Here is an 8,781-nt window from a genome sequence, read left to right on the forward strand (position 1 = left end):
ATAATCTTTTTAAGAAAAGGATAAGTCATGGGAAATAGTTAATATAAAAACTAGATATTTTGTACTTATAGTCACTGGAAGATGAAAAGTCAGGAAAAGGGCAGTAATTTTAAAGAAACAAAAATAAATTCATTCTTTATCTCTCTGTCTCTCTCTATCCCCCCTTCTTTTTTAAAAAAGTGACTCCAAACTAAATCCTAGTGTAACAAACAGGATTCCAATGTCTCTATATAATAAATGCTCCAGCTCCTGTTGGAGCTCATTTCAAGCCACTCTGAACCTAGCAAACTCTCAGTATATAAGAGGGGGACTCACAGTCTCTTGGGATTGGTTCCAACGAAGTTTTGACCACTAGATTGATGCTTTGCCCAGCATGCCAAAATTCAAAACAATAAAGGATGATAATAAAATTTCAGTCACTACTAGGAGCGTCTAAGATGAATGGGAAAACAACTCCAATTAAATCATGTTGCTTTCTGCCATCCAAGATAAACTGTGAATTCCAGAGAATTGAGCCAAGTTGAAACAGCAAATCAAATGATACCAGCCAATCCCTATGAAGTTCACTTGGAATTTTCAGAAAGAATAAAGGAATAAGAAGGAATCATTTCTCTTCAGTAGAGCTGAGGAGCCCTGCTCCAGCCCAAAATCTGTTACCATGTCTTAGGCAATTGTCAGGCTGGGCTGCCTTCCCCACACCAGGCTTGGAGAAGTGAGTGAATGGAGTTTTCTGGTGGGTTCCAGGTACAAGGCAAGGACTCAGGTCCTTTGTGCCCACGTGCAAACCTTAATTCCTAGCCCAGGTCCCTCTCCATTTGGAGGCCTCCTTACCCAGGTCTTTCAGCTACAACACTTCCCAGGAGCCTCTAGTGAGAGCTCCTTCTAAACCAATTCCCCAACACCCTCCCCAATGATGTTGGTTCTGACCCATAGGGACACTTTGTTCATTCCCAAGGCTGTAAATCTTTATGGGAGGAGACTGCCCATCCTCTTAACATCAGAGTGGCTTGTGAATTCAAACAGCTGACCCTTCAGTTAGCAGGCCAACATGTAGGCTCGGGGCCTGCAGGACTCGCACGTTCACTCCCCGTGACTAGGTGTTTTCTCCCCTTGACTTCCTTGGCATCTCCAGCAATAGGAGTCCATATGGAGGAGCATCCTTTCATTTGGGGTTTCTCGGCAACGAATCCCACCCTTCATGCTCTCCCACCCCCGCACTGACACCGCATGTCATCTTTCTGTCACCTGGTACCATTACTGGAACCAGCACTGGAGACATGGTGCCTTTCCTTTGCCTCTTGACTGCATTCTCACCGTGAATGAAGGCAGGCCTGGCTGTTGCTTTCAGTGCAGCTTGTCCTAATTGATTCTGGTGGCTCTGCATATTGGTGCAGAGCACAGGGTGGTCAATCGGATGCATACATGCCACTATGACATCATCATTCTGAAAGAAAAAAGGCAGAAAGGTCTATATTACAACACACTGGTGGATTTGAGGACTACCGGCTGCCTGTTTACAGAAGCCTTTTGGTTCAATTGGTTCCGGGGGTGGTTTATACGTTGTGACTTGAGGGAAATTTTACAAGCATCTTGGTTTGTTTCGGGTCCCACCCCAAAAATCAAACATTCATACACATTTTGTCCCACTCATCAGTCACAGTACACGTAATGTCTGATCATCCAATCCTTCCACATTACCTTTCCCTCTGCCCATCCTAATAAGTGTTCATAGTCTATCAGTTAATTTGCTACTTCCCCCTTCCCTGAATAATCATACTAGATTGAATCTGTATGTAAACATTTCTATAGCCTTTTACAACAGTGGTTTTATACAGAGTTTGTCCTTTTGTGACTGCTTTATTTAACTCTCCATAATGTCTTTGAGACTCATTCATGTTGTGTGTAGCATTTCATGAATTCGTCATTATTTTTCAGTGTTGCATTGTACTCCATTTTAGGGATATACCACAGCTGCTCTGTCCATTCATTCGCTGATGAACACTTCAATCTCCAGTAAACGTGGGTGTGCATACATCTGTGCCTCAGTTCTTATTTCTTTAGGGTATTCTCCTAGTAGTAAAACAAGAATCAAATAGTATTTGTATTTTCAACTCTTCAAGGAAATGCCAAACTACTTTCCATAGTAGTTGCACCATTCTGCATTTCTAGAGAGCTCTGCATCCTTGCCAATGTATAATTTTGTGTGTATGCTCCTGCTTTGTAGGTAACGAAAGGAAACTTTGGTTAGTTCATAGAAACTTAGTCTTACAGTGATGACACAGAAAGCAAGCAATTCATTTCTCTCTTATATGCAAAAGGAACTCTGTTGGCATAATACAAAGTATGTTGTCCTATTAACCAAAAGGGTGGCAGTTCAGTTCCCCACACACAGCCTCAGAAAACTAGATGAAGAACTTGCTATGAGTCAGAATCTACTAGATGTAGTATTACACTAAAACTTTAAAACTCAAAGCAAATGAAGAGGGTTCTCTTTCTCTCACTGAGAATCTTATGGATTCTCTAGAAACTAGACCATACAATTAAAAGCCTAACATGTTTAAAAAGTCCAGAATTAATATGAAGAAAAAATGGAATGACAGAGAGGAGAACTAGAACTAGGGACTGAAAGTGAACCAATCTCTTGGTTCCCAACCTTGAAACCACATTTTCTAATGCTTGCTTCCCCCCGCTAGGCCTGCATGGCAAATCCTTTTCCTGCTAAATTGTGTTTAGTAAGTCATAATTAATGCATGCCATCTGTATTATTACCATCTTTCAGGTTCACTGTTGATTTTGATGTTAACCAACAATCCATAATTATGAAGGTTTTATAATAATATTATGAAATCACATGAATCACAGTCGTATTTGTGAGAAGCTATAAAGTCGAGCGCACCTGCAGAAATGTATGTACTTCTTAGTGAAAGCAATCATTTCCCTGTGACCATCAATCTGTGCTCTGGCCCGATATCGGCCACTTGTGGGGCCTGTCAGAGCACTGTGCTTCTCACATAGCGTGCTGTGATCCACGACTGGGACAGGAATCACATGCCTCAAGAGTCCTATGATGTCACAAAGAGCCAATCAGGTATTCTTTGTTATGGGTTTGATGAAAACTAGTCCAACTACAAAGGTATATGGCATATTGTTCCTTTTTTAAAAAAAAAATCAGAATTTACATTTAATAAGAACCCCAGGTCAGCAGGGCCCCACTCCTGATTACACTGCTCTGGAAAAAGGAGACTTTTGAGGCTACACATATCCCCAAAGAGGAGGGCTGGTCACAGACTCATACAACCTTTTGTTCCCTTAACAAAAAATTGACACAGCAACAAGGCAATTGTGCCAACGATTGAGGGAGAGGGACCCAAAATGGACAGTCATTTCTGGAAACAACAACAACAAAAAAGAGTATATTTCCTTTCCTGGTATTCTCCCCAAAACAAAACACTAAAGCAAGTCCATAACCCCTGTTGAGCCAGTCCCCGTACAGGGGGCTGGACAGGACCCCTGAAGCGGGTGGAAGGAGAATGTCTGGGCCGCTGGTCCTGGGACAGTAGGAGGGAAAGTAAGAAAAGAGAATTGACAGGCTCCAAACTATGCAGCAAAAACCTGAAACCTACACCAGTCAACCCACAAAGCAGCCAACCAAAACACAGTGAAAAACGCCCCCTATGGGTGGGGAAAGCAACCAGTCTTGTCCCATCGGAGCTTGTCATCCGGTGTTGGGTAAAGACGTTGGGTAGCTCCTGGCATCTCAGGTGACCCACATGGCTCATCCTGCCATGTCCCCAGACCGATGCGGCATCAGCAGGTGTGGCCACGCTGGGCAAAAGTTCGCAAAGTCCATTTAGTCGAGAAACTTAAAAAAATATACAACTTGATGGTATCTGAGGGTAGGATGGTAGAGTGGCTGTGGGGATAGTGTCCAGTGGGGATGCTCAGAGCCCTGGATAGAACTTCAGCTGAATATCAGGCCCTTCTGGGTCCAGAGTCTTAGGGCTGAAGATCTGGGATCCTTGGAGCAGTCAGATCCAAGAGGACACTTCCCAGCTCCTGTGGGTGCTCCGAGGCCAAATGGCAGTAGCTTATCTACACAGGCCAGCACTTCAGCCCCTGAGGGGCTCCAGCCAAGAGCCACAGGGTCCGCCCTGTGACTCCTCCCCCAGGATCTCCTTCACAAAGGTAGCAATGTCCACCTTCTTGGTTTTGTGAAAGGTGAAGAACGGGTGCTCCATCAGCTCCAGGTAGCTCATGCCCTCTGCAGGATTCTTTCGGAGACACTGTGCAACAAAGTCCACAAACTCAGGGGACAAGGGATCAGCTGGGAGCTGGGGGGATGGTTCCTCCACTACTTGCTTCAGCTGCTGCCATGGAGTGCCCCAGGTGGCCATCTCAACCATGGTAATGCCAAGGCTCCAGACATCTGATTTGACATTGTAGCCCTTCTGGTTCAGCTCCGGGTTGATCCTCTCAGGTGCCATGTAGGGCTTGCAACCAGCATCCATGGTCTTGGCCACAGAGTCCACCAAGTAGCCACTGATCCCAAAGGTCACACTCTTCACGTGGCCCTCTTTGTTGATGAGCACACTGGAGGGTTTAACATCTCTGTGGATCACAGACCCCTTGCTCCAGAGCGTCCACAATCGACACAGTGATCTCTCCCAGAATGTCCTCTGGAATCGTCATGGTTTTAGCCAGCACTTTCCAGTAGAACTTGTCAAGAGAGGTGCCCATGAGCTCCATACGGATCCACACGTCACCCTCTCGGAAGAGCGCCCCATAGAAGGTGACAGTGTAGAAGCAGTCAACTGTCCGCATGTTGAAATCTAAGTCGGTGAGAAGCCACTTCTGCTCTTGTGAGTTCCTAGTGGCTCAGATCCGTTTCACGGCCATGATGGTGCCACTCTGGTCACGCCACATGTTCTCCGCTACCCCATAGGCCCCACAGCCAAGCTCTGAGATGGTTACCAGGTCATCAGTTTCCACCTCAAAGTTCCAGTCTCCTATGGAAAGTCCGAGAGTCGAGGTTCTGGGGCAGTGTGGGGTGGGACACTGGGGGCTTGGACATACAGGTTATCCCTAAACCCTTCTTCCTTGATTTTCCTTTGGACTAGGGTGTGCTAGCCGGCAGATTGGAGGCGGAAGACTCCATCCTGCAGGCAGCCTGCCGGTGCGATGAGGGACTACTCCTCCCAGGGAAGCCAGGCTCGTCTGAAGTGGTGCCAACTCATGGCTGCGGGTGGAGGATCCCGCCAGACCCCGAAAGACAGCGAGCAGGACAGGCCTCCTTTTTTTAAAAAAAAAAAGTCTTGTTAACAAAAAGTTTATCATATTCTTTAAACCCAACCCCACCCACTGTTGTTGAGTTGGTTCTGACTCAGAGTGATTGTCCACCAGGTTTCCAAAGCTGTAAATCTTTACAGGATAAGACTGCCTGTCTATCTTCTGTGGAGGGGCTGGTAGATTCAAACTATTGACTTTCGGTTTGCAGCCTGCTACTTTGAGTATCACATCATCGAATTATGAAACACTGAGAAGGCTGGCTTACTATTTCATTTTTATGACCCTCCATTGACAGTGGATGGACTCCAACTAAAGGTCATCTGAGACTATAATTCTTTGTAGTTAGAAACTGTCTCGTTTTTTTCTCTTGAGGAGTCACTGATAGATTTGAACTGTCAACCTTTCTGTTATCAGATTATATAATAATGCACTGTGTCACCAGGACACCTTATTTTTACATGAGTTGACCCTAGAGCAACCTAAGTTTGAACTGCATAGGTCAAATCACACTAAGCAAAGATTCTTACCATGAAGCCAATTGGCAACATCATGATAGATGGAAAAGAGATTGAGAATTTTGACAATTTCAGTTTGCTTGATTCCACAATCAACACTCTTGGCACCAGCACTCAGGATATCAAAAGATGATTTGCATTGAGAAAATCTGCTGCCAGGCACCATTCCTGAGTACTGAAGAGCAACGATGTCAGTCTAAAAACTGAGGTGCTCCTGATCCAAGCCATGGTCTTCTCAATCACCTGCTGTGCATCAGAGACCTAGACAATAACTAAGGATGTTAGAAGAAGAATTGGTCGTTTTGAGTTGTGGTGTTGGGAAAGAGTGTTGAACATACGACAGACTTCCAAGAGAACAAACAGGTCTGTCCTGGAGAGGGTGAAACCAAGCTGTTCCTTGGACACAAGGATTTTGAAGCTCTGTCTCACATACTCTGGGCATGTTGCCAGGAGGGACCAGCCCTTGCAGAAGGACTATCATGCTTGGAAGGGTAGAGGGACAGTGCAGGAGAGGAAGATCCTGGATGAGATGGATTGACTCAGTGACTTGGGTAATGGAAGTAGGTGTGTCAGAGACAATAAAGTTGGTTCAGAGCTGCTGTACATAGGCATATAACTACATAGGGTCCCTATGAGTCACAGTTGACTCCATGGCATATAACTACAACAACAACAGTTAGTTAACTTTCTCAGTCACTAACCAAAAGGTTGGGCTTTTGAATCTACTCACAAGTTCCCTAGAAGAAAAGCCTGGTGATCTACTTCCAGAAAAGCCACCACTGAAAACAGCTCTACTCTGACACACAAGGAGTCATGAGTTGGAGTAAATTCAACAACAAATGGTTTTCAATGGGCTTTGGACTTGAGGGTGGGGGATTGGCATTAAAATAGAAAAAACCCTCAAATTGCATTAAACCTAAAGTCAAATAAAGTATATTCAAATGATCACTCAGTTGGCTGTGTTCTAAGAGCACTTAGTACATATCATTATTATAGGACTGTCATTTTACTCAATAATTGTCTTCATTTTCTTTATGATCCCAAATACATATTGTATTGCAGTGCCTGGCAAGCTGTAGGCAGTTAATGCATGTGAATTGAACAAAGGGCTTTATTTTGCCCAGCCTGAAGAACGCCAGCCTTCAAATCTGATTTTGCCCACATTCTTTGCCCCCCACTAAAATATAAACAATAGAAAACCCACTGGAGAAATATTTTTCTCTTAAGACAAACAAAATGGTTATGTGAAAGACATGAGAGTAATAAGGGAGTGGAAGCAAACTCCAGTTCTGCATCTTAGTGCTTCAACACACAAAAGCACCAGGAGCCTCCTCCTTCCTCCTGGCCCACTCTGTGCTCCATAACACTCAGTCCTAATGGCGAGAGCTGTGACAGGAAGTTGGACTTTGAAACCACACAGACCTGGGTCCACAGCCCAGCAGGATCCCTACCGTGTATTGGGGGTAGGGTGTTTACCACCACTAATGTCCTTTTTCTCTTCTGCACAACAATGCTGATATTACTATCCTCAAAAAGCACCTGAAACTGGACCTACCCTCTAACTATTGAGGTCTTAGTGAGTGTGCATAAGAAAGATCAAGTGAAATGTATGACAACAAAGAAAGTGAGCATATATCCTTTTTATTTGTATTTCTGTCTCTTTTTTAACTTTATAAACTTTTTATTTTAATTGTGATTTTAATGAAAGTTTTCAGAAAAGATGGATTTTCATTCACTGATAGTTGCACATCCCCCTCTTTTCTTCCTCCTCCCCCAATTCACTTTACAATGTACCTCGTACTCTGGACCTTGTTAGGTTACAGTCATTGTAACATGCACAGTAAGTGACAATTCACTGAAATCTCGTAGGAATCAACTCATTGCTGACCTTCCATTGGGTTTCCAAGATTGTAAATAGCAGGAAAGGAGCCTTTCTTCTCAGAGTCACTAGCAGAGAAGCTCCAGCGTTGACTTTGCAGTGCTACTCCCTATGGACTACAGCCTTCAATTAAATCACCAGGCCTTTCTTCCAAGGTACCTTTTTATCATACACCACTTTTCCTTTTAAGTGCAGAAAATTTTCCTTCAAAAAGGCATACATCAGTTAAGAAAAAGTCATATGGTACAACTGAAGTGTACAACTCGTCAACATTGACAAGTCAGCTAGTAATGGTGACACGTGGACCGCACTTTCCAATTCGCACAACGTTTTCGACATCACCACCTCATTTCATTTGTTCAGTTTCTCTATCACACACACACATGCATAATAGAGAAAATTTCTGTCATTTGCTTGACAAATGAGAAAGCATAATGTTGTAGCAGAGAAAGAGCTGGAATTACAGGGTCAGACTTGAGTTTAAATTGTTGTTTCTAACTTCTATCAAGTTCACTACAAATTAGAGCGACTCTGTGAACAACAGATCTAAACCTTGCCACACCCTGCAGAAACCTCACAACCACTGAAAAGCTTCAATCAAGTGTTCCAGTAGGGTCAATCCACCTGTTGAAGGTCTTCCTCCTTCCCCATTTCCTCTACATTTCACAGCATGATGTCCTTTTCCAAGGACTGGTCCCTCCTAGCAACAGGCCCAAAGTGTGTAAGACAAAGTCTCATCATCCCTGCCTCTAAGAACCATTCTGGTTGCATTTCCTCTAAGACAGACTAGTTTGTTCTTTAGGAAGTCCCTAGTGTAGTCAATAATCATCACCAGTGATTCAAAGGCAACAAATCTTCTTTCCCTCTACTTTGTTATTCAACTCTTAGGTGCATAGGAAGCAATAGAAAAGACTATCCTTAGAGAAGGTGTGCCTTCATCTTTATACTGTCATCTTACTCTTTAGCACTTTGGAGTGGTCCTTGATAGCAGATTTTCCCGGTGTGTGAAATCTTTTGATTTCTTGACTGCTGCAACCATATGTGTTAATTGTGGAACCTCGTTGAATGAAACCATTGACAAATGAGAATCGCAGAAGAACA

The 8,781-nt window shown here is 43.8% G+C and overlaps 1 pseudogene; it reads right to left on the reverse strand.

Annotated features, from left to right (window-relative positions):
* Positions 1–4,109: 4,109 nt before the first annotated feature.
* Positions 4,110–5,155, reverse strand: LOC102844275 (annotated as a pseudogene).
* Positions 5,156–8,781: the final 3,626 nt, after the last annotated feature.

This window comes from Elephantulus edwardii, unplaced genomic scaffold, assembly GCF_000299155.1.
Source record: "Elephantulus edwardii isolate Elephantulus edwardi_28Jun2011 unplaced genomic scaffold, EleEdw1.0 scaffold00016, whole genome shotgun sequence".
Classification (NCBI taxonomy): domain Eukaryota; kingdom Metazoa; phylum Chordata; class Mammalia; order Macroscelidea; family Macroscelididae; genus Elephantulus; species Elephantulus edwardii.